This window comes from Globicephala melas, chromosome 3 (assembly GCF_963455315.2).
Source record: "Globicephala melas chromosome 3, mGloMel1.2, whole genome shotgun sequence".
NCBI classification, from domain to species: Eukaryota; Metazoa; Chordata; class Mammalia; order Artiodactyla; family Delphinidae; genus Globicephala; species Globicephala melas.
Genome location: NC_083316.1, coordinates 12,198,414 through 12,222,623, shown reverse-complemented (window position 1 = coordinate 12,222,623; position 24,210 = coordinate 12,198,414). Strand labels below are relative to the sequence as shown.

At 40.0% G+C, this 24,210-nt stretch overlaps 1 long non-coding RNA gene across 13 annotated transcripts in view; it reads left to right on the top strand.

Moving 5' to 3' along the window:
- LOC115853222 (uncharacterized) overlaps positions 1-24,210 on the top strand; it is a 75,015-nt gene that overhangs the window by 30,579 nt on the left and 20,226 nt on the right. For 11 of the 13 annotated variants that reach the window (XR_009563351.1, XR_009563349.1, XR_011377313.1 and 8 more), the window contains 4 exons: positions 18,211-18,361; positions 20,829-21,032; positions 22,814-23,028; positions 23,673-23,880. This is a non-coding gene — a long non-coding RNA (uncharacterized lncRNA). The remainder of the gene's footprint in view (positions 1-18,210; positions 18,362-20,828; positions 21,033-22,813; positions 23,029-23,672; positions 23,881-24,210) is intronic. The other 2 variants (XR_009563350.1, XR_009563347.1) reach the window with 2 other exon arrangements.

The following is a 24,210-nucleotide window of genomic DNA, read 5'->3' as shown; positions in this document are numbered from 1 at the left end:
TCTCCTTCAGTTTGTTAATATGGTGTATCACATTGATTGATTTGCATATATTGAAGAATCCTTGCATTCCTGGAATAAATCCCACTTGATCCTTTTAATGTGCTGTTGGATTCTGTTTGCTAGTATTTTGTTGAGGATTTTTGCATCTATGTTCATCAGTGATATTGGCCTGTAGTTTTCTTTCTTTGTGACATCTTTTTCTGGTTTTGGTATCAGTGTGATGGTGGTCTCGTAGAATGAGTTTGGGAGTGTTCCTCCCTCTGCTGTATTTTGGAAGAGTTTGAGAAGGATAGGTGTTAGCTCTTCTCTAAATGTTTGACAGAATTCGCCTGTGAAGCCATCTGGTCCTGGGCTTTTGTTTGTTGGAAGATTTTTAATCACAGTTTCAATTTCAGTGCTTGTGATTGGTCTTTTCATATTTTCTATTTCTTCCTGATTCAGTCTTGGCAGGTTGTGCATTTCTAAGAGTTTGTCCATTTCTTCCAGGTTGTCCATTTTATTGGCATAGAGTTGCTTGTAGTAATCTCTTATGATCTTTTGTATTTCTGCAGTGTCAGTTGTTACTTCTCCTTTTTCATTTCTAATTCTATTGATTTGAGTCTTTTCCCTTTTTTTCTTGATGAGTCTGGCTAATGGTATATCAATTTTGTTTATCTTCTCAAAGAACCAGCTTTTAGTTTTATTGATCTTTGCTATTGTTTCCTTCATTTCTTTTTCATTTATTTCTGATCTGATCTTTATGATTTCTTTCCTTCTGCTAACTTTGGGTTTGTTTTGTTCTTCTTTCCCTAATTGCTTTAGGTGCAAGGTTAGGTTGTTTATTCGAGATGTTTCCTGTTTCTTAAGTTAGGATTGTATTGCTATAAACTCCCCTCTTAGAACTGCTTTTGCTGCATCCCATAGGTTTGGGGTCATCGTGTCTCCATTGTCATTTGTTTCTAGGTATTTTTTGATTTCCTCTTTGATTTTTTCAGCGATCACTTCGTTATTAAGTAGTGTATTGTTTAGCCTCCATGTGTTTGTATTTTTTACAGATCTTTTCTTGTAGTTGATATCTAGTCTCATAGCGTTGTGGTTGGAAAAGATACTTGATAGAATTTCAATTTTCTTAAATTTACCAAGGCTTGATTTGTGACCCAAGTAATGATCTATCCTGCAGAATGTTCCATGAGCACTTGAGAAAAATGTGTATTGTGGTGTTTTTGGATGGAATGTCCTATAAATATTAATTAAGTACATCTTGTTTAATGTATCATTTAAAGTTTGTGTTTCCTTCTTTATTTTCATTTTGGATGATCTGTCCATTGGTGAAAGTGGAGTGTTAAAGTCCCCTACTATGAATGTGTTACTCTGGATTTCCTCTTTTATGGCTGTTAGTATTTGCCTTATGTATTGGGATGCTCCTATGTTGGGTGCATAAATATTTACAATTGTTATATCTTCTTCTTGGATTGATCCCTTGATCATTATGTAGTATTCTTCTTTGTCTCTTGCAATAGTCTTTATTTTAAAGTCTATTGTGTCTGATATGAGAATTGCTATTCCAGCTTTCTTTTGGTTTCCATTTGCATGGAATATCTTTTTCCATCCCCTCACTTTCAGTCTGTATGTGTCTCTAGTCCTGAAGTGGGTCTCTTGTAGACAGCATCTGTATGGGTCTTGTTTTTGTATCCATTCAGCCAGTCTGTGTCTTTTGGTGGGAGCATTTAGTCCATTTACATTTAAGGTAATTATCGATATGTATGTTCCTATTCCCATTTTCTTAATTGTTTTGGGTTTGTTATTGTAGGTCTTTTCCTTCTCTTGTGTTTCTTGCCTAGAGAAGTTCCTTTAGCATTTGTTGTAAAGCTGGTTTGGTGGTGCTGAACTCTCTCAGCTTTTGCTTGTCTGTAAAGGTTTTAATTTCTCCATCAAATCTGAATGAGATCCTTGCTGTGTAGAGTAATCTTGGTTGTAGGTTTTTCTCCTTCATCACTTTAAATATGTCCTGCCAGTCCCTTCTGGCTTGCAGAGTTTCTGCTGAAAGATCAGCTGTTAACCTTATGGGGATTCCCTTGTGTGTTATTTGTTTTTTTTCCCTTGCTGCTTTTAATATGTTTTCTTTGTACTTAATTTTTGACAGTTTGATCAATATGTGTCTTCGCATGTTTCTCCTTGGATTTATCCAGTATGTGACTCTCTGTGCTTCCTGGCCTTGATTAACTATTTCCTTTCCCATATAATGGATGTTTTCAACTATAATCTCTTCAAATATTTTCTCAGTCCCTTTCTTTTTCTCTTCTTCTTCTGGAAGCCCTATAATTCGAATGTTGGTGTGTTTAATGTTGTCCCAGCAGTCTCTGAGCTCAGCGGTCTCTGAACTGTCCTCAGTTCTTTTCATTCTTTTTTCTTTATTCTGCTCTGCAGTAGTTATTTCCATTATTTTATCTTCCAGGTCACTTATCTGTTCTTCTGCCTCAGTTATTCTGCTATTGATCCCTTCTAGAGTATTTTTAATTTCATTTATTGTATTGTTCATCGTTGCTTGTTTCATCTTTAGTTCTTCTAGGTCCTTGTTAAATGTTTCTTGCATTTTCTCTATTCTATTTCCAAGATTTTGGATCATCTTTACTATCATTATTCTGAATTCTTTTTCAGGTAGACTGCCTATTTCCTCTTCATTTATTAGGTCTGGTAGGTTTTTATCTTGTTCCTTCATCTGCTGTGTGTTTTTCTGTATTCTCATTTTGCTTATCTTACTGTGTTTGGGGTCTCCTTTTTGCAGGTTCGTAGTTCCCGTTATTTTGGTGTCTGTCTCCAGTGACTAAAGTTGGTTCAGTGGGTTGTGTAGGCTTCCTGGTGGAGGGGACTAGTGCCTGTGTTCTGGTGAATGAGGCTGGATCTTTTCTTTCTGGTGGGCAGGTCCACGTCTGGTGGTGTGTTTTGGGGTGTCTGTGGACTTATGATTTTAGGCAGCCTCTCTGCTAATGGGTGGGGTTGTGTTCCTGTCTTGCTAGTTGTTTGGCATAGGGTGTCCAGCACTCTAGCTTGCTGGTCGTTGAGTGAAGCTGGGTGCTGGTGTTGAGATGGAGATCTCTGGGAGATTTTCGCCATTTGATATTATGTGGAGCTGGGAGGTCTCTTGTGGACCAGTGTCCTGAAGTTGGCTCTCCCACCTCAGAGGCACAGCACTGACTCCTGGCTACAGCACCAAGAGCCTTTCATCCACACGGCTCAGAATAAAAGGGGGAAAAAGTAGAAAGAAAGAAAGAGAGAGAGAGAGAGAGAGCGTGAGTGAGAGAGAGGGAGGGAGGGAAGGAGGGAGGAAGGAAGGAAGGAAGAAAGAAGGAAAGAAAGAGAATAAAATAAAGTAAGATAAAATAAAATAAAGTTATTAAAATAAAAAATAATTATTAAGAAAAAAAATTATTTAAGTAAAAAACAAAAAACAGATGGATAGAACCCTAGGACAAATGGTGAAAGGAAAGCTATACAGACAAAATCTAACACAGAAGCATACACATACACACAAAAAGAGGAAAAGGGGAAAAGAATAATAAATCTTGCTCTCAAAGTCCCCCTCCTCAATTTGGGATGATTCATTGTCTATTCAGGTATTCCACAGCTGCAGGGTACATCAAGTTGATTGTGGAGCTTTAATCCGCTGCTTCTGAGGCTGCTGGGAGAGATTTCCCTTTCTCTTTGTTCTTACAGCTCCCAGGGGCTCAGCTTTGGATTTGGCCCCGCCTCTGCGTGTAGGTCGCTGGAGCGCGTCTGTTCTTCCCTCAGACAGGAAGGGGTTAAAGGAGCCGCTGCTTCGGGGACTCTGGCTCACTCAGGCCGCGGGCGGGAGGGGGGGTGGGGGAGGGAGGGGCACGGAGTGCGGGGGGGGGGGGGGAGGGAGGGGCACGGAGTGCGGGGCGGGCCTATGGCGTCAGAGGCGGCGTGATGTCGCGGCAGAGGCCAGTGTGACGTTGCGGCAGAGGCCGGCGTGACGTTGCACCAGCCTGAGGCTCGCCGTGCGTTCCCCAGGGCGAGTTGTCCCTGGGTCACGGGACCCTGGCAGTGGCGGGCTGCACAGGCTCCGCGGAAGGGGTGTGTGGATAGTGACCTGTGCTCGCACACAGGCTTCTTGGTGGCGGCAGCAGCAGCCTTAGAGTCTCATGCCCGTCTCTGGGGTCTGCGCTTTTAGCCGCAGCTCGCGCCCGTCTCTGGAGCTCATTTAAGCAGCGCTCTTAATCCCCTCTCCTCGCGCACCAGGAAACAAAGAGGGAAGAAAAAGTCTCTTGCCTCTTCGGCAGGTCCAGACTTTTTCCGGACTCCCTTCCGGCCAGCCGTGGCGCACTAACCCCCTGCAGGCTGTGTTCACACCGCCAACCCCAGTCCTCTCCCTGCGCTCCGACCGAAGCCCGAGCCTTAGCTCCCAGCCCCGCCTGCCCCAGCGGGTGAGCAGACAAGCCACTCGGGCTGGTGAGTGCCGGTTGCACCAATCCTCTGTGCGCGAATCTCCCCGCTTTGCCCTCCGCACCCCTGTTGCTGTGCTCTTCTCCGCAGCTCCGAAGCTTCCCCCTCCGCCACCCGCAGTCTCCACCCGCGAAGCGGCTTCCTAGTGTGTGGAAACCTTTCCTCGTTCACGGCTCCCTTCCACTGGTGCAGGTCCCATCCCTATTCTTTTGTCTCTGTTTATTCTTTTTTCTTTTGCCCTACCCAGGTACGTGGGGAGTTTCTTGCCTTTTGGGAGGTCTGAGGTCTTCTGCCAGCGTTCAGTAGGTGTTCTGTAGGAGTTGTTCCACGTGTAGATGTATTTCTAATGTATCTGTGGGGAGGAAGGTGATCTCCGCGTCTTACTCTTCCGCCATCTTCCCCCTCTCTTCCCTATTGACTATTATTGATGTGACATTCCACTTTCTTCACAATTTGGTCCATCCTACCTTCTAAACTATAACATCTACACTTTTCAGTTGCCTGTGAGAATTAATTTCTCCGCCTATATTGGTTCCAAATGTAGATAGGAATAAAACAGGTTTATCAATATTTGTTTTCCATTAGTCTCTCAATTATAATGTGATCTCCTTTGGGTAAAGACTATACCATCATTCTTTATGTCCCCACACCTGGCCCGGTTCCTGGCACACAGTTAGTAACAAGTAAATATTTGCTTGGTTCGTTTGAAGTACAAAAAAAAATTTCTATTGAAATTAAATTTTCCTCCTCTTCCAGTAGAAGCTAGCTCTGGCAGAATTTCACAGTGTCTAATTGTTACCTGATTATCCAAAGCTTTATAACTGTTGCCGTTGGAGACATCCCAGCAGAGTGATATTACCTAGACCACCAGGTGATAGGAAATTTTGTTCCCCAGGTGTCATATTAATTCCTAGTGAGTCCTTCCCAGAATTTATCTTTGTGAACTCCAGGTGAGCTTTGTCAGTTCTGCACCTGCTCTGAAATTTTTGACAAAGGAGAGGGTGGAGGTTGACAGAGCCCATGTTTCTGTAAAGCTCTCATCTTTCTGACATTATGTAGGGCAGGGTAATGACTGAAGTGGTGACTTGACTGAGAAGACTCTTATATGAGGATTTTTGTTGTAGACTGTGTCTTCTCCATAACCCAGTAGTGAACAGTGGTTAAAGACAAAAACCAAAATCAAAAAAACCCAAAGCAAAATAAAACAAAAAAATTCTTGCTTTACTCTAATTCTGGTGACACCAGCAGAGAAAAGTTCAAAGCCAATTTTAATCATTCATATAGCATCCTCAAAAGATGGAAAATTAAACCTGCAGTTTACTATCTTCTAGAGATCACAGTGACATCAAAAATAGAACTCAGGTCTTCTGACTCCCACTATATATTTATTTTTTAAAGTAAATGTACAGAGGAATTATTTGGGTAAAATATAAAAAGTATTTCAGATGGCCCTGTAATGACTTTAAGATACTAGGGGAAAACACTTTGAAAGCTAAATAAATTAATAGTGAATTTCAGATGTTTGTAAATTAAGCTATTAGATAACTCTCATTTTCTGTCCAACAAAATAAGCATTTAAAAATAAAGATTAATAAATATCATTTACCCTTATGAACAAATCAAACTTTGAATGTTTGAATGATTCTTCAATTATACTGATAGCAATTATTGATTTTTAGCAGGAGGAAGAACATTCCCTTAACTGAAACAAATAATGGAAAACTGCCCATGTAGGGAAAATATATTTTTAGCTCAGGGATATGAGAAGATATTTTTCAACTCAGTGTAGGTGTTGGATAAATGCTATATTTGAAAGTTTTTTAAATTAAATTTATTTTATTTTTAATGATGTATAGTTGATTTACAATGTTGTGTTAGTTTCTGGTGTGTAACAAAGTGATTCAGTTATATATATATGTGTGTGTATGTATATATATATATGAATATATATTCTTTTTCATATTCTTTTCCATTATAGGTGATTACATGATATAGAATATAGTTCCCTGTGCTATACAGTAAATCCTTGTTTATCTATTTTATATATAGTAGTTTGTATCTGCTAATCTCAAACTCCTACTTCATCCCTCTTCCACCCCCTTTCCCCTTTGTAACCATACGTTTGTTTTCTATGTCAGTGAGTCCATTTCTGTTTTGAAAATAAGTTCATTTGTATCATATTTTAGATTCCACATATAAGTGATATCATGTGATATTTGTATTTCTCTGTTGGGCTTACTTCACTTAGTATGATCATTTCTAGGTCCATCCATGTTGCTACAAATGGCATTATTTCATTCCTTTTAATGGCTGAGTAATATTCCATTGTGTGTGTGTGTGTGTGTGTGTGTGTGTGTGTGTGTGTGTATATATATATATATATATATACCACATCTTCTTTATCCATTCATCCATCAATGGACACTTTGGTTTCCTCCCTTTCTTGGCTGTTGTAAATAGTGCTGCTATGATCATTGGGGTGAATGTATCTTTCCACATTAGTGTTTTCATCTTTTCTGGGTATATAACTAGTAGTGGGATTGCTGGGTCATATGGTAACTCTATTTTTAGTTTTTTAAGGAACCTCCATACTGTTCTCCATAATAGTGGCTGCACCAATTTACATTCCCACCAAAAGTGTAGGAAGGTTCCCTTTTCTCCACACCCTCTCCAGCATTTGTTATTTTTAGATTTTTAAGATGATGACCATTCTGACTGGTGTGAGGTAAGATCTCATTGTAATTTTGATTTGCATTTCTTTAATAATTAGTGATGTTGAGCAGCTTTTCATGTGCTGTTGGCCATCTATATGTCTTCTTTGGAGAAATGTCTGTTTAGGTCTTCTGTCCATTTTTTGATTGCATTGTTTGTTTTTTTGTTGAATTGTATGATCTGTTTGTAGAGTTTGGAAATTAATCCCTTGTCAGTCGCATCATTTGCATATATTTTCTGCCAGTGTGTAGGTCGTTTTTTCATTTTTTTTTAAGATGTGGGGGGTAGGAGTTTATTAATTAATTTTTGCTGTGTTGGGTCTTCATTTCTGTGCGAGGGCTATCTCTAGTTGTGGCAAGTGGGGGCCATTCTTCATCGCGGTGTGCGGGCCTCTCACTATCGCGGCCTCTCTTGTTGCGTAGCACAGGCTCCAGATGCACAGGCTCAGTAGTTGTGGCTCACAGGCCTAGTTGCTCCGCAGCATGTGGGATCCTCCCAGACCAGGGCTCGAACCCGTGTCCCCTGCATTAGCAGGCAGATTCTCAACCACTGCACCACCAGGGAAGCCCCGTCTTTTCATTTTGTTTATGGTTTCCTTTGCTGTGCAAAGCTCATAAGTTTGATTAGGTTCCATTTGTTTAATTTTGCTTTTACTTCTATTGCCTTAGGTGACTGACCAAAGAAAACATTGCTATGATTTATGTCAGAGAATGTTTTGCCTATGTTCTCTTCTAGGAGTTTTATAATGCCCTGTCTTATATTTAAGTTTTTAAGTCATTTTGAGTTTATTTTTGTTATAGTGTGAGGATATGTTCTAACTTTATTGATTTACATGCGGCTGTCCAGCTTTCCCAGCACCACTTACGGAAGAGACTCTTTTCTCCACTGTATATTCTTGCCTTCTTTATCGAAGATTAATTGACCACAGGTGTGTGGGTTTATTTCTGGGCTTTCTATTCTGTTCCATTGATCCATATGTCTGTTTTTGGGCCAGTAACATGGTGTTTTGATTACTGTAGCTTTGTAGTATTGTCTGAAGTCTGGGAGGGTTATGCCTCCTACTTCATTCTTTTTCCTCAGGATTGCTTTGGCAATTCTGAGTCTTTTATGGTTCCATATAAATTTTAGGATTATTTGTTCTAGTTCTGTGAAAACTGTCATGGGAAATTTGATAGGGATTGCATTAAATCTGTAGATTGCTTTGGGTAGTATCGTCATTTTAACTATTTTAATTCTTCCAATCCAAGAGCGTGGGATATCTTTCCATTTCTTTAAATCATCTTCAGTTTCCTTTATTAATGTTTTATAGTTCTCAGCATATAAGTTTTCACCTCCTCAGTCAGGCTTATTCATAAGTATTTTATTTTTTTGGATGCGAATTTTAAAGGGATTTTTTTTTACGTTCCCCTTCTTTTACGTTTTGCTTGTCTGAGAAATTCTTTATCTCTCCTTCTATTCTAAATGATAATCTTGCTGGGCAGAGTATCCTAGGTTGCAGGTTTTTCCCTTTCAGGACTTTGAATATATCTTGCCACTTCTCTCTTGCAATGGTTCTGTACAGAAATCAGCTTATAGCCTTATGGGGATTCCCTTGTGACTAACTCTTTGTTTTTCTCTTGGTACCTTTAGAATCTTCTCTTTATCTTCAACTTTTTCCATTTTAATTATAATATGTCTTGGTGTAGGTTTGTTTTGGACCCTCTGTGCTTCCTGTACGTAGATATCTGTTCCCTTCCTTAGGTTTGGGAAGTTTTCAGCCATAATTTTTTCAAATACATTTTTGATCCCCTTTTCTCTTTCTTCTCCTTCTGGGATCCCTATTATGTGTAGATTGGCTTGCTTTATATTGTCCCATAGGTCTCACAATGCTTTCATTTTTTTTTTCGTTTGTCTTTCTGTCTGCTGTTCTCATTGGGTGGTTTCCATTATTTTATCTTCCAGATCACTTATTCATTGTTCTATATTATCTAGTTTGCTATTTATTGCCTTTAGCTTGGCTTTTGTCTCAGCAGATGAATTTTCTAATTTTTCTTGACTCCTCTTCATAGTTTCTAGCTCCTTGCTACAGTGATCTGCATTTCTATCGATAGCCTTTCTTAATTCCTTCAGTATTTTTATTACCTCCATTTTGAACTCGTGATCTAGCAGGCTGGAGAGGTCTCTTTCATTGTTTGTTCTTTCTGGGGATTTCTCTTATTCTTTTAATTGAGACTGGTTCCTCTGCTTCTTCATTTTTCTTATATTTCTCTGACTGTATGAATTTACCCACTGTGTTCTTGAGGGTGTGGGAGCATCCCTGTGTAACCTGCATGAGTCTTATATTTTTGGGGTGAAGACTGTTTTTAGTATGGATGCCTTCCACATCTCTCCTCAGTGTGTGCTGAGTGTTGTCTCCTTCATAGGGGGCTTGATTGGTGTTGTGGTGACCGCAGCCTGCACTGGATGTTGAGTGGGGCCTCCTCTTTGCTCTGTGGTTGTCACAGCCCTATTGGGGGCAGGGTCTGCTCCTTATTTGTTGAAGTATTAGCTCTCAGATCTGTTTCTGAGCTGCAGTTTGAGGTTGATGGTACTGGAGTACTTCCACTGCAAGAGGAGCCACTGAGTATTCCTTCATAAGAGCTTTCCACCTGGAAGTGTGCTCTCTGGGGTTGCCTGTCACCCATGCATGCTCAGAAAGTATACTGCCCTTGGTCCCACCTCAGCTGTGGGAATTCTGGCACCCAGCCTGGATGTCCCTTAGGCTCCATGCTCACAAAGCCACCAGCACAGATATGTTGATCAGGCCCCGTGACCCACCATAGTTCTACCCCTGGGTGCTACGGGATCAGCCCAGACCGCAGCTGCACCTCTGCATGCTTACACTTGCAAAGCCCGCAGCTGCTAACACCAGACCCACCCTAGCCATGGGAGCACCAGTAATCCACCTGGATGTCCCATAGGTGCGAAGTTTACAAAGGCCCTGGTGGTGTAAATCACCAATGTCATACAGCTGTAGGGATATGGCTCTGCAGATTTTAGCCCTGCTTCAAAGTCACATGGACCCAGGGATCAGTTCAGACTTCAGCCCTGCCTCTGCGTGCCAGCAACCCACTGGCACTTGCATGCTCCCAGAGCTTGTAGAGGCAGATGCATGCCTGCTGTAGGCACACATAGAATGGGGCTGTTCTGTCAGGGCCCTGCCCCTCACTCCCTACACATGTTAACAATGGGGCTGCTACGGCAGATCTGGGCTCTGTCCTGAGCACACCCCCAGTTGCGACCTGGACCCCACTCCAGCTCCTTTGGGCTGTCTCCCTGCAGCCAACCCCAGTCCTCTCCACTGAAGCCTGAGTTTCAGCACCAAGACCCTGCACACACCAGCAGATGCACATCTCAGGCTAGGGAGTGCAGTGAGGTGTCCAGGACCGTCTGTCCTGGTCTGTCTCTGTTCTGCCTGCCATAAGCCAGTTGCTGCACTCTCCTGTGAGCCTCTGAAGCTCCCTATTTGTCCCAAATGATCTCCCAACTGGTGAAGGGAGTTCCCAGGGTGAGGAAAGCCTTCTTTCACAGCTCCCTCCCAGGGGCGCAGGTCCCATCCTAATTCCTTTTATTTTTTTCCTTTCATCCTATCTGGTTAAATAGTTATCTTTCTTGTAGTTTTAGTTGTATGAGATCTTCTGCCAGCATTCAGTAGGTACTCTGTGAGAACTGTTCCACATGCAGATGTATTTTTGATGTGTCTGTGGGAGGAGGTGTGCTCTACATCCTTCTATTACACCATCTTGATCTCTCAACCTTGAAACTTTTTAAAGGAATAAAATTGATCTTAGTTAACTCACTAGACTCTTTTTTTTATTCTGCTTTCCAATAAGGGGGAAAAGCTCTTGCTGATGTAAATATTTTCCAATTAAAAAATAGTTTAATCTTTCTCTGATTGTGTGAGAGGAATATATTTTATTGCCAAAGAATAAAATTTGAAAACAGGGGTTTAATACTTATTAGTATATAAAACAGTTCTATGCTTCCATCCCTTTTTTCCTTGGCTATCATTTTCAAGCAGAGTTTGTTTTATTGATAGGAGAGTAGGTTCCACACAATGAGAAAAGTACAGTGTTATAGTGAGGCATACCTCTTCTCCTGCAGGGAACAGATGCCACACATTCTGCATCGTCCAGTTTTATAAGCAAGCCTTTTACCAGAGAACCACTAAAATTTTTCTTTCATATAATATTTGCCAACAATTATGTTGTAAATGAGTTCCTTCCTTCGTAATGAGCTACTTGGAGCATAGATACTGGAATTCTTTTTTTTTTTCTTTTTTTATTTGTGTATTTCTGTTCTTTTTCTACAATTTTTAAATTGAAGTATAGTTGATTTATAATATTGTATTAGTTTCAGGTGTACCTCAAAGTGATTTGATTATACGTGTGTGTGTGTGTGTGTGTGTGTATATCCTTTTTAAGAATTCTCTTCCGGGCTTCCCTGGTGGCGCAGTGGTTGGGAGTCCGCCTGCCGATGCAGGGGACGCGGGTTCATGCCCCGGTCCGGGAGGATCCCGCGTGCCGCGGAGCGGCTGGGCCCGTGAGCCATGGCCGCTGAGCCTGCGCGTCCGGAGCCTGTGCTCCGCCACGGGAGAGGCCACGGCAGTGAGAGGCCCACGTACTGCAAAAAAAATAAATAAAAAATTATCTTCCATTATAGGTTATTACAAGATATTGTATACAGTCCCTGTCCTGTATATAGTAAATCCTTGTTGTTTACCTATTTTATATGTGGTAGTGTGCATCTGTAAATCCCATACTCCCAATTTATCCCTCTCCCCTTCCCCTTTGGTAACCATAGGTTTGTCTTCTATGTCAGTGAGTCCATTTCTGTTTTGTAAATAAGTTTGTTTGCACTATTTTTTAGATTCCACATATAAGTGACATCATATATTTGTCTTTCTCTGTCTGACTTGTTTCAGTATGATAATCTCTAGGTCCATCTATGTTGCTACAAATGGCATTATTCTTTTTTATGGCTGAGTAATATTCCATCAGAGAAGGATCACTGTGTTGAAAACGGTCATTTACACTATCAAGAAAGTGAAAAGACAACCCACAGCACGAGAGAAAATATTTCTAAATGATATATTTGATAAAGGATTTGTATCCAGAATATATAAAAAACTCTTTCACCTTAACAATAAAAAGAAAAACCACCCAAATTTTTAAAAATGTGCAAAAAATTTGAATGGCCATTTCTCCAAAGAAGATGACAGGTGTCCAATAAGTACATGAAAAGATGCTCAACGTCATTAGTCATTACAGAAATGCAAGTCAACCACAATGAGATACAATTTCACACCCACTAGGATGACTAATATTAAAAAAACAGACAATAACAGTTGTTGAAAAGGATGAGGAAAAATTGGAATACTCATACATTGCTGGTGGCAAGTGCTTTGGAAAAGTGTTTGACAGATCCTCAAAATATTAAAAAGATCATATAACCCAGCAGTTCCATTCCTGGGTATACACACAAGAGAACTGAAAACATATAGCCGCACAAAAAAACTTGTACATAGATGTTCACAGCAGCATAGCCCAAAAGGAGAAGCAATTTAAATGTTCATTAACTGATGAATAGAATGCGGTATATTCATACAATGGATTATTGTTTGTCAGTAAACTTAATGAAGTATTGATACATATCACAACATGGATAGTCCTCAAAAACAGTATGCTATGTGAAAGAAGTAAGTTACAAATGGCCACATATTGTATGATTCCATCTATATGAAAAGTCCAGAATAGGCAAATCTATAGAGATAGTAGATTCCTGGTTCCAGAGGCTGAGGAGAGGGGTTTCTTTGGGTTTTTTCAGCAGTAATAAAAATATTCTAAAATTACATAATGGTGATAATTCCACAACTTTGTGACTATACTAAAATCTAGTGAATTATAGCATTAAATTTACCTTTTAAAATAATAACAAAGCTATAATTAAAAATATTATAAAATCCTTAAAATATTTAGAAAGGAAAATTTGTTAGAAGTAGAATTTTTTATTGATAGTATTGTCATTGGTAATAGAAGCCCAGAAGAAAATATGTAGGAAAACTGGTTGAGGCCATCCTCTAACCTGTTCGCCTCATGGAAGGTCCAGCACCAAGGACAGCTCCCCTGCCTGCCATCTTTTCAAAATTAGCTTACAAAAGGCTACCAAAGTCCTGCAAAAGTTTTCTAAAAGTGACATTTCTATTATGCTTTTCTTCTTTTCAACACTGCTGTATATTATGGCAGCTATGCTTGTCTTCATTTGTACATTTCGTAAGCAGTTGACCAGAAGACAAAGGATCTGCTACAACACTTCATTAATCCACTTAGCAAAATATATCGTTGTGTGCCAGGCACTCACTCAGCATGAGTTCTTAGACAAGTCACTTGCCTCTATTAGCTTCATTTTCGTATCTAAACCTTGTGAATAATTATACATGCATGATAAACTAAGACAATATTTGTGAAATAAGTCATATGACTTGTATTCATGAAGTTATTTTTATTACTGAATTGTTGAGCAAATCATCCCATTGCATTATTGAGGAATTTATTTTATTCTGGGTGCACGTAATATCCTGTGACACTAGAAGCCCAGACTAGTGTCTGGGTCATACTCAGGCTTAAGATTAATTCTGTTAAGAGCCTTCATGGTAAGAATAATCTTCTTAAGCATGCTTCACATGGGCTCAAATTTCTAAGACATAATTCTGGCCCTGGCCTGGAAATGGGCCCATTTTCTAAAGATGAGGAAAGGATTAAAAGTTATATATCCAATCCTTCACCTTTCTAAATTTAGTCCAAAGATGAACTTCAGCACATAATTGCAGCCACATGTCCCCTACACATATTTCCATGTGATCAGTCCTGTCATAACAGACTTTATCTGTATGGTAGATGTTAATTCTAACCTCATACAACACTGTTATAAAAGAATTGTGTAAAAAATAGCACTTCAAAATAAGAAATTATATAGAAAGTTCCCACAAATGTTTGAACAGAAAAATTGTGTCAAATCATGTGATGTCATGTTTTCATCTGTATGACTGTGGGTGGGAGAGGGAAAAGATGACCTATAAAGACCTAACTAAAAATGTATGGTTCAGTCTCACTGGCTTTCATTATTCTCATTCTTACTCAGATGGTTCAACTTTAGTTGCCATTTACCAATCTTATTTGTATTTAAAAATCAACATAACTAGAACAGGATGCTTAACTCTGCCAAATTCCATGAAGCCAGATGCTGCTTCCTTAAGAAGAAAAAGAAGTACATAAAAATTACTGATTTTTAAAGGGAACAGGGTGGAAGGCAGCCATTTGATCTCTCAACGTCCATTATTTCCTTTGCTCTGGCTTAAGTAAACATGTTGTGTAAGAGGTCAGAGTACATTTCCGTAGGAGCCCTGGAATTTCTTAACACAAACATCGTAAATGGTACTTCTGTTCCTGGAGAAAAGAAAGAGCATCACCCTGAGCAGGCACACAGGAGCCCCTATCATTCTGAGAAGCTGGGAGTGGATCTTGAGTCCAGATGTTTTCAAAAGCAAACACTTCCCATTTCCATTTCATTTATTCTTTCTTTAACCCTTACTTTCTCCTTCAGTGATTATTTATTGCTTTCTTCAACTATAAGCCCATCTGCAAGATGGCTATTCTTTTGTGGGGCACAGAATTTCAACAGTTTGCTTCATTTCCTTAATGATTTTCCTGACTTGCCCACCTGCCTATACTCTTCTTCAAGGTTTAATTTAGACGTGCCATGTCATTTCATATCACCCAGCAACATTTATTATATTTAGAATATCTTTTTCCCAAATGTATTAATGTGGTTTCTTTCTGGTCAGTTTTAGAGGCCCATCAGGAAAAAAAAAAAAAACCCATAATAATTAATACATATTTATGGGAGCACTTGAGATGAGAGACTGAAACAAATTTATATTGAAAAAATTCATATAATATTTATAAATAAGCCACCAACACAAACCACTATATCAAATTCCTTCAGGCTAAAGGCAAGCCTTATCATGTCTATTATATTGGGCTTTGGACCATAAATTCAATTCCCACAGTTCATAGCACAAAAGCATTTGCAAACCTTGCCCTCCTCAATTTGGACCCCAGACTCAGGAATGCAGTGGGATCTTGCGTTGCAGGTAGACTCCACATTCTTGGCATGACGCGCAACCCTGTGAAAATTTCCCCATGATTCCTCTTCCTTTTTCCAGTACCAAGAAAGGTATGTTTTGGTCACCCAGTGTCCATGAGCCCTTCCTTAGAACACCCTGAATTCTTTTGGGGAAATAGCCTTCCCTCTCTATGTGCATGTGATTTTGGTAGAACTGTGATTACAGGAAGCAGCCCTCCTGCTACCAAGACGCTAAGCGGTCCTGAGCACCTCCTAGTAGGTCCTAGTGTATCTAGAGAGTGAGCACATGATGAGTGAGTCCAGTGCTTTTTTCTGGGACTTTGACACTTGAGCCAGTGATGTAAGTTTGAAGTAAGACTGGAATTCACTAGTTCAGTGGAAGCAACCCAACCAGACTGCTGCTGCTATGGACGATCCCTGGAATTCCTGCTTCCTCCTTCTGGAGCTGCCTCAATTCCAAGACTAATTTTCTGGTCTTCCCAATGATTTTCTTTCCTTTAAGTCAGCCAAAGTCAGTTCCTGCTACCTGCAACCAAAGAACTCTGACCGACTCTCACTTCAGGTGGAGTTTCTTGCCATGTTTAATGACTACCTACAACAACAGCCAGTGCCCTGTGCTAATACCAGATAAGATGCTAAAGCATTTACAGGGCTGGAACTATCTTGGGAGAATTATTGCACAAAAGGTCTTCATTTTCCTTCCACAAAACTAGAGAGTCAAAGAACCACTCACTATAAAAGGAATTTGAGTCATGATTTTCTGTATCTTCCAACCTCATACATTTATTTTTAAATTTCAATATTTTGTTATAAAAGTTATACGGAAGGTCAAGAATCTAAGAATAAAATTAACCACAATCACATCCTAGGTCAATTCAATGTTTTCACTTGTTCATGTCATCTTCTAATCCTGGTCTATGTTCAGAACACATTTTTATTATCAACAACACTGTCATAGATTATATTTAACACTTCTTGTTATTTTATCATGCATCTGTTTCCATTTTGTCAGTCTCCTTTTGTTTTTCCCTCACCTCTCCCTCCTACTACCCATAGATAAACAAATACTAACAGCAACTCTGTATGTTGCTTTTTCCACTTCACAGCGCACCAGGAATTCCCTCCAGTCAGCTGGATCTAATTCATTCTTTTTATTTCGAGTGTTTGTAACCATTTACATGTAATGGTTGTGATTAAATCTACCATCTGGATGTTTGTTCCCTATTTATCCCATCTGTTCTCTGTTCATTTTTTACCCTTATTTCCTGTTATTGGTTTCTTAGCTATACCTCTACCTTTTAGCTTTTAGTGGTTGTGCTAATGTTTATAATATATATCCTCAACTTACCAAGTTTACTTTAATTAATAATGTTTGAATATTGTATAATAACCTTATAACAATATACTTCCATTTTCCCCTTCCATCCTTTGTGCTATTGTTGTCATACATTTTATTTCTGCATAAGTTATGAACACATGTTTATTTTTGCTTTATATAGGTAATTAGTCATAGAAGAGATTTAAAAGTGAAAAAATACTTTCATATTTACCCACATATTTACCATTTCTTGTACTCCTCATTCCTTTGTTAGATCCAAGTTTCCATCTGGTTTTATTTTTCTTCTATCTAAAGAACTTCCTCTAACAATACTTATAGTGATGTTAACTGGCAAAGCCTCTCAGCTTTTGTTTGTCTTAATAAGTCTTTACTTCACCTTAAGGTAAAATTTTTAAAGAAGATTTTTGCTGGATATAGAACTCTACGTTGACAGTATTTTTTCTTTCATTCTACAATTTAAAGATTTCCATGGTCTTCTGACTTGCATCATTTCTGAAATCTGCTCTCATTCTTATCCTTATTCCTCTGTACACCATGTGCCTTTTTCCTCTGGCTGATTTTAAGATTTTCTCTTTATCACTGTCTTTCAGAAATTTGATTTTGATGTACTTTGATGTTACTGTGTGTGTGTGTGTGTGTGTGTGTGTTTATGCTACTTCAGGTTCCTTAAGGTCCTTAGATCTGTGGGTTCATAGATTTTATTAAATTTGGAAGTTTTTCAGCCATTATTTCTTCAAATATCTTTCCGTCTCCCTCTCCTCTCCTCCTGCCAACACACACTTTTCTGGGACTCCAGTCAAACATATAATGAACCACTCTATATTATCCCCAGGTCATTGAGGCCTGATTTATTTAGTTAGTTAATGTTTCAGATTGAATAGTTTGTACTGCTACATCTTCAGGTTCCCTGGTCTTTTTCCATGTCTAAGCTGCAGTTAGTCCCACCCAGTGTATTTTTTCACTTCAGATATCTTAATTTTCATCTCTAGAAGTTCCAATTCGTTCTTTATGTCTTCACTGTCTCTCCTGATTATATTCATATTATTTAAAGATCCTTAAACATGTTGAGCATGTTTGTAATAGCTATTTCATTGTCTTTGAATACTAATTTCACCATCTCTGTCATTGGTGGGTCTTTTTCTATTGACTCTTTTTCTCCTCCTGGTTATGGGTCATAGTTCCTGATTCTTGGCATGTCTAGTATTTTTTTTTGGGATCCTGAACATTGAGTCGTTAGATCATTGAGTGTCTGAACTTAGCTATCCTCCTTTAAAGAATGTTGGTTTTGTTCTGGAAGCTAGTTAAAGTCCTGGAAGATCAGATTGGTTTGATCCTTTCATGGCTTCTTTTTAAGTGTTTAAGGGTACATCTGGAGTAGTCTCTATTCTGGGCTAGTTTAGCTCTACTACTAAGGTGTGACCCTCTGGGTCTCTTGCACAGTCACTTTGGATGCTGGTCTCTTGAAGGCATAATGTGAAAAGATCCATGGCTTGACCTTGACCTGAAAGATCCTTGGCAAGAGATTCATAAAATCCTCTCTCCACATGGTACAGCTTGAGACCAAAGAGTCGCTGTGAGGGAACATGGAACTGAGGTTGCCTGCAGTTGCATAGAGGGACCCAACGTATGGCTGGATGCTGAGAAACAGTTAGAATGCTCCTGTGAAGAAAAGTGGCTGGCGGATAGTGGGTCATTAATCACCAGGTCAGTACTTCAGTGTGATACTTGATTCCTCTGTATACAAGGACTTGGCAGCGTTTTGGCCTGCTACATAGATGATGCTGAACTTTCTGGTCCCTGTTAGGATTAAATGGCACTGAAGGTTGCATTAATGTACGAGGTCCTAATGCATCTCCTCAGGACCATCAGTCTACAAATAGGAACTTAGAGGCATTGCTACAATTTTGAAGCAGTTGTCCTTTACCACGTCTTTGCTTAATTCCTAAACTTCATAAAAGTTGTTAAATGGTTTTATGTTGAGAGATTTCTTCATATTTGAAGAAGCATATCTTGTTTCACTCATTTGAAAATGACTTTGGTTACTATTTTTCATCACTGTCCTTTGTTCAACACAATAACTGACTTTGAAAATCGCATTATCTGGGGATGGTTTAGGAGTAAAGTAAGGGAGATGGCTTGGAACAATTTGAAATCATTTCACCATATCTATTTACTTCTTTTTCCCTGAGCTGGGGTAAGTATAGGTTTAGCACCAACCATATCTATTTTATAAGGTGTTTGCTTCTTCCCACATGGATATTCAACTTGGTGTCTGAGGTTATTAAAATGAAGCCTTAAGTCTGACTGCTTTTTTTATTGTGGTTTTTACAGCATTGTTCAACACACTCATTCCATTAGGTCTTGCCGACCATTAGTTTGTGGGAAATAGTTCCTCTTCTCTGCATGTTTAAGCCTAAACTTACATTGGCTTAGTTTAGTTGCATTGTTAACCTTTGAAATGTAGGTAATTTTAATGTCCCCAACACAGGTTGGCCCAGAAATAGATTTAGTGAATATTCATTTACAACACCAAACTATCTTTTCTGATATCCACCATGAGGCTCTCCAAAGATTTCCCGTTGTTTTTATTTACTTAGTGTCTAGAAAGCCACACATGTAATCTGACGGATGAGAACAACCAGCAGGTTTACCCTTCGAAGGGTCTGGGTTCTCTGCTCTGTTCCCTGGCTCCAGGCTGTATCTTAACAAATATAATATCCTGTAGAAGGAATAAGGCATAGGGAAAACAACACCTCATTACAGTAAACACTAAACTAACCTGTGACAGAGCTGTTGGGAATTCTGTGCATAAGGTTCCAGACAACCTTGGCACTTAGGCTTAAGAGTGCAGGAGCCAGTCTCCACTGTCCATAAGAGTTTACTACCCAGGGCACAAAGAGAACAACAAATTAAGGAAGTCGTCATGGAACTTGGAGGAAGCAGACAATGCTAAATTTACCCTTTGCAACATGAAGTTCAAGTACTGGAGCCCAGAGCACTTTACAGAGCTAGCCAACCGCAGGCCAAAAATGGGGCTGAAAACACACGTAGTTGAAGTTCAGAGGACAGAACTGTAAATCCCCTTTCCATCAAAAAGCTGCAGGAAAGCTCGCAGGACTTCGGTCTGCATTTGAAAAACAGCACATGTGTGTCTTTTAGGCTATTTAAGCAGATCAACAGCAACAAACCTGCACACGAAGGGAATTACTCCGGACACCTGTAACTCTTTTTTTTTCCTATCTCCCCTCCGACCGCTAAGAAAACTGCCTCATGAGGGCAACCTTGTGTGACTCTTACCCTAAAGCTTTGATGTTACCTGCATTTGTCTTTGTTCTTCTCTGATGAACTCGTTAACATTTCTATCGGTGAGGATGCTAATTGGATGATTACCAACCTTAACTACGAGGTGCTCTGAACTACGCTGATTCTTCTTCCTTCGCTGAAGGTCACTCATGTGTGCACCTGAGCTGTGAAAACTCCACGTGTATTTGATATGGTTTGAGGCACGCCCTGAACACACCTGCTTCCCAGAAACTTTGAATCTGTGCTGCAGGCGCCTGGGCCCCATGCCTTGGCCACAGATGATTGGATAGAGTTGTGCACGTGGTTCAAGGACCGTAGGTCGGCTGAGCCAATCAGATTCTACTTCTCAGGATTTTGGACTGGTGAGCTAAGATGCAGCTTCCTTCAGTGGCAGGAGCACCCTTGTGTGCCCGGAGGATGAAGAGTGGGAGATGGAGGTGGAGAGAGACAAAGAGACGAAAGGAAATAGAGATCATGTACAGAGTGAGGCGGGGAAATCTTGAGCGATGAGACCATCTCTCCGTGGATTGTGAGAGATGCTGCTGGAAGCTTTACTTCTTGGCTCTCTAAGTCCCAGGTGCCTTCCAGGAGGACTGGCTGTACTTCCTGCCCTGTCGGTCTGTGGGATTCTCCTTATGGAACTGACTTAAGTGGTTTTCTATCCTCACAACCTAACTGCTTGAACAGAACCCAAAATATGTTAGACACATACTTCTTGTGTTTCTGGCAAGACTGGCTTTTAGGCTCAGGCAGTATTTCATATTAATCATAAAACAGCAACTTAGGCTCATAAACATTTGTCATTCACACTAAAATCCCACACAGAATTGGAATTCATGGATTTGCTCAAAACTCTTCCTTATTACAGACGTTGAGCCCGTGCCCCCTCTTCAGGCCACTATCGACGAGGCCTGTGAGGGTCAAACAGTGTGCCTTTCAGATGCGTGAAGACCCTAGGAACCAAGGCGTGATGGATGTGTCTGGTGGAGAAGAGACCATTACAAGCCACTCGTTGTTTAAGAACTCTCTCCTGTCCCATTTGCCACCAAAAGTTATTTCCTCTGTGTTGGTGGTAAGTTTCCAGGCCTTCATTTTTCCTGATGTCAGTTGTGCATGCCAAGGGGTGTGTCCTGCTTCTGACTTTGATAAATACCTGAGGTGGTCTCAGGCTGCTATGCCCTTGCTTCCCTGTTTGCCACACCAGCCTCACGCTACACCACTGTCCCCTACCTGCGACCTGCCAGGAGGCTCTGCAGAGTCCAGGCTGGGGTCAGGCCTCTTCCACCAGCAGTGCAACATGGCACGTGTGTTCCCCAGACATATTAAGTTTGTGTTCATTGTTAGGAGTCCGTGACCCCAATAAGCAATGTTTTTTCATGAGCTATATTTGTTTAAGAACCTGTTTCTCGGTGAACTCAATGTCCTTGGTTAATTTTAACCTCACTAAAGATAAAATGTTAACAATACTTGGTTTGACCTCTTATGTCTATCATGGCCATTCCATAGGTCTCTCTGACTGGATGAATATGTCGGGGTATCATTAACTTCAGGGAGCTTCTCTCCCCAGGACTACATCTAAAAACTTTGTCTCTTCAAGTCCTGGATCAATAAAAAAAGAAGGAAAAAAGTCATCACACTATGAGATTCTTTGCTTCTTCAAGAAGGTTAACAGCTGAGTGTGGCTTTCACTACCAACCTGTGATTCGGAATTCATTTGATATTAGTATGAGCACTGTTCTAGTCACAATATAAGACCCACACTCCTTCCCACAGGAGCTTGAAATCCAGTAAAGAAAGAAATGTGATGAAGATTTTTGTTAACCATAACGAACTGAAATCAAAAGGAGGTTCTTGCTGATTTCCGCTAAGAGAATGTAGAAACCTAGGGAAGCCTTCTCAAAAAGGTAGCAAATGTAACTGGGACTATCTGATGGCTGATCCAAGGACCTCCGCCAAGCAGAGGGTATGACTCAGAGGAGAGATCCCAGCCCCCACGCACCTCCTCAGTCAGGTGCCCTGAGCAAGGCACGTACTGGGCAACTCTACACAAAAGTTGGACCAATAGCAAAACAACAAAACGAAAGAACTGCCCTCCCGTTCTGGGCAAAATCCCAAGCTCCCAGATAAATAACATCAGAAGCTATTGATCCTTGCCTGAAACTCATGTTTCACTGCTACTAAAGGGTGCTCTACAGACCAGTGCCACATAGCAAACTCTTTCTGCCCATCTGCAAGAATGTACAGAAACTGAGAGCAAGTGTTTAGAAACTTTTATAGCAATTTGATCTCAGTGCAACATTTTAATTTAATTTTACAAAAGTGCCAGTCTGCAAAGAATTGGAAATTTTAAGAACAGGTCCATCACCAGATTCACCACGGATAGTTTTATAAGCACTGTTCTGTCACAGTTTTCAAAGGAAAAAGCCACTTGACTTCCTGCTTTAAAAAGAATCATGTGATATTTCCTTTTCCTGTACAGTACATGGAGTGTCTTCCAGTCTGCTAGCACCTAGAAAGACACACAGGAGGGACAGCTGAAAATGCAACCAGTAATACAACTGGCCTCACAAGCCGACTGAAGTGTCCACTCTTATCTTGTGAAATATAAACCAAGTGGAAAAATTAATTTCTCATTTACCACTTTCTGACTAATGAATTTAAACATAGATCAAATATACACCAGTGCTCAGTTTTTAATCTATCCAGCATGCTTAATTATAGCTAAGGGTAGCTTCTGATAAGAGATATAAACATATATTTATCTTTCCTATTTAGCTATAATGATACAAATATTTTATAATAAACATCATTTTCACCAGGTATCACCTCATCTCTGCTCCTTTTTTATTTAAGGAAGTCATAAATGTGTCTACTTGGAATCACATACGGGAAGTTCCAGAACATTCATGCAGCTTTTCAGGTCTTCACCCCCACCGTCAGTTTACACCAGCTGCTTCTCATCACCTAGCCCTGGGGTCCTTCCCATGAAGTTCGGTCCAACAGAGAAGCCAGCACCCAAAGGAAGTCCATGCACACACTGAGCAGAGGACAAAAGCCGAGACTTGAAGGTACATGAAGTAGATCCCAAGTTGCTTCCCAGATTCTGTCTTTGGGGATGACAGTGATAAAAAGACATGGGGCCAGGAAAGTCTCAGGCCTTCATGTTTGTCCTTATAGAGGTGTTGATGTATGGTAAGGAGCAATGGAGTAAAGTTATACGTTGTCCATGAAGCCTTCTAGCATTACCGATTTGACCTTCACCCCACCTTTTCAAAATCGAGGATGAGTAAACAGAATAGTAAAATGCCATGCTGATAGTTTTAACTACCATCCTCTATATGGTTCTGTCCAGATGTCCCGTCTGAGGTTTTGTAAGTTAGAAATAAGAAAGCCTATTCGTAAACAAAGAATATTATTTCAATGGAAAAAATATTTCTGTACCTCAGGAATGCTTCTTAGGGCACATTCCTCATTTAAATAAACTACTTGTACAGAAATGGGTTTTACAACCCATCTAGACTAAGTTGAAAATACTTAAAGTGAGCATTTAAAAAAATTTTAGGAAATTGTCTTGACTAAACTTTCCAAGTGACTAAGTGACACTGGTGGCAGCAAAATGACTTAAATAATCTGAGACCTGATGACGTTGACTATGAGGACCAATGGATCAATTATATTCAGAACTCTGTTTTTGTTTTTTTTTTTTAAACAGAGAGTGGTATTTTCTCCAGAGACACCAGATAGGAATATAAGTTGAATGTCCCACATGTGGTCCACTCATCCACGCTGGCTTTGAACCACACTCATTCCACGCTGAGCTCTTGTTTCCTAAAGCGCATTCTATGGTCTTCCAGTGCAGACATATGGCATGCACTTCTGGCTGTTCTACAGAGCCTTCTGGTCCAGGGCTGACTGAATATGTGAGTAGTTTTTCTATCACTTATAAACCATGTTGATATTAAGCATAAATGTAGTCCAGATAAGCTTTCATTTTCTTAGCCTAGAGGAGTATGACAGGATTAAAACCAAAGTGAATTGAGGGACGACTCAACTGTTTTCAGCAAATAATATAGAAGTGATTGTACCATTTGGACCCACTTAATTTTGTGTCTGACTATAAAGCAAACATTGTGACAAACGGGATTTGAAGGAAACTGAGTGACTATAGAGAAAAGTATAGTCTATATACTTTTATACTATATAGTATACTTTATACTATACTATATAGTATAAAAGTACAGAAACCTAAG